General features: G+C 39.8%; 1 pseudogene; it reads right to left on the reverse strand.

The window, feature by feature from the left end:
* Positions 1-561: 561 nt before the first annotated feature.
* On the reverse strand, positions 562-1134 carry LOC104870987 (annotated as a pseudogene).
* Between the last annotated feature and the right edge of the window lie 1333 nt (positions 1135-2467).

The following is a 2467-nucleotide window of genomic DNA, read 5'->3' on the forward strand; positions in this document are numbered from 1 at the left end:
ACCAGGCGGGGAATACTTTTTTTCTAAACTAGATCTAGGAAGTGGAATGTGAAATCAATCCATCCTCCTCCCCTAAGGGCTATCCACTGTTTCATGAATTAAAAAAAAAAAAAAAAAAAAAAAAAAAAAAAGACTAAAAACCACACCCCCACATGAACTCCCTGCCAAAAAAGTAGGGAAAAAAATACTATGATGTCCCAGATTACTCCCAGGTGGAACCAGGGAGCAGAGCTTCTACAGTTCAAATAAGTTGGTTACAGAGTCATCACAAGCATGCCTTACTTTTTAAACAATGACAACAAAAAGTTTTTTTTTTTTTTTTGAAACAACAAAACAAAACCCAGTACTGATCACTTTTCTGACAATCACAATTACTCAAAATAGTCCTGGGAGGGGTGGGGGTGTACCTGTTGGCCTTGTCTCACACGGATGCAAGTGGGTAGGTGAAGGGCATTTGTCATTGCAGAAACGAATTTTAATTTTTAATCTTTAGTTTGACTTAAACATTGCTTTTAGTATGACGCTGACCCCAGCTGTGCAGAAAGGGCTCTGGAGAGATGTTCACAGCAGCACACACCTGCGGCTCTTCTTCGGTTCCGGAGGCTCCAGGGAAGCCAGTATTGCTTCATCAGACACATTCTTCAGGCTTTTCTGTGTGAGTGCAGAACACTCCACATATCGGACAGCCTTCAGATCACGGACCAGCTTTTCAGAGCTCCTGGAGTGATAGGTTTCTGTTTGTTCTTGGCAAGTTTCTCAATAGTAGAGGGGCCATCTCTGAGATCAGTTTGGATCCGAACAAGCAAGAAAAGAGTCTGGACAGTGGTGAGTTATCTCAGACACTCACTTTTCTTTCACATTTTCAAATGAGGCTGGAGAGACCACTGAAAAACACACTAGAAATACATCTGTTTGTGGATAACTCAATGGCCGTAACCCGTCATAATCCTCTTGTCCCGCAGTATCAAAAAGCCCAAGAGTATACGGCTCTCCACCAATCAGAACTGTGACTGCATTGTTGTCAAAAAAGGTTGGTACATATTCAGATGCAAATTTTTTTGTTGTATAACACATCCGGAGACATGTTTTACCAACGGTACCACCACCCACAACAATGCACGTAATTGTCTGCATCGTGGATATAGTTGAAATACTTCAAATTTGATGTTGACCTCAGCTTCTCCCTCCGGGGCATTGGCCGAGAGGTGACATTTTAAAAACTGAAGGCATTTTTTCCCTTTGGTTGTTTCTTTGTTCAAAGGCAACTGTATATTAAGAAACATTTTTCTTGTATTTATAGGTTGTTGCTAAGTTCTCACATATCTGTAACAGCTCTCTTTAGAATGAAGGGAATCATGATGTTTCTCTAAATATTTTTAATAAATACAAGCTTTAATATTATACGTTTTAAAATCAGTTTAATATATTCAACAGGTATCTGTGTTAAAAGTTACTAGAATTTTGAAATGTATTTTATTTTATTTTCGAGTTTTACTTTTTATTCGTAAGTGTTTGCAGTGCATATTCCTTGTGAGGAATTGGCATACGAATATAACCCATCTCAATTTTTCTCATCCCTCCCTGCCTTTCTCTCCCCCTCGCTCCATCTCTTGGTCCCCTTCTCATTTGCAAATGATCCGTCTCCTTACTTCCTATTACTAATCTTTTATTTTCCTCTTCATTTACATTTTTGGAAATTATTAGAATTTGCGTAAGGAACAGCCTAGACTTCTCTTAAGAAAGTACAGATAGGGCCGGGGATTTAGCTCAGTGGTACTGCTGCCTGCCTTGCAAGCACAAGATCCTGAGTTCAATCCCCAGTACCAAAGAAAGAAAAAGTACAGATAGCATTTTTAATATATCCTCAAGCCTTTAAAAAATTTTAACTGTGTTTTGTTTGATGGAATATTTTGCACTTGCTAGAATTTCTAACTTTTGTCTGACATTGAATTTCCTAAGTGCTGTTTTAGTTTTCATGAATAAGTGCTTTAACTAGAACTCTGAGGATCTATTTACATCTCCTGTTCCAAAGTAAGCTGAAGGTGTAGCTGTCTGGTGCTGTCGTCTGTTCTTTGTTGAGGAGACTCATAGGCTCCCGATCAGGCGAGAGTGTGATTTTCAGGCACCTTACTGAACTCCCACAAGCTGCTGCCCCACAGGTTCCAAAGACAGCATTGAGCAGCAGGAAAGCAGGCTCACCCGCCTGTCCCTGCTTTGTCAGTGTCATCTAAGAATGCATTTTTTCTCTTTGCCTTTGTCTTTGATCGTAGGCATTGGTTGGGTTTTATCCTTGTCAATCTTCTTGATTCCTTGTCTTGTTTTCTCTTCTCACAGGCAGTGATAGATGCCAGTGCTAAGGTACATGCTGCTGAATCTGAGGAAGGGTGGCTTTATCAGTAAATGTAAACATTTGTGCTTCTTCTCTTTTTGAGTTGTGTAGAAGTATATGACAGCCTGACTTCAAGCC

Source organism: Fukomys damarensis, unplaced genomic scaffold, assembly GCF_012274545.1.
Source record: "Fukomys damarensis isolate Sample0158 unplaced genomic scaffold, DMR_v1.0_HiC HiC_scaffold_26, whole genome shotgun sequence".
In the NCBI taxonomy this organism is placed as follows: domain Eukaryota; kingdom Metazoa; phylum Chordata; class Mammalia; order Rodentia; family Bathyergidae; genus Fukomys; species Fukomys damarensis.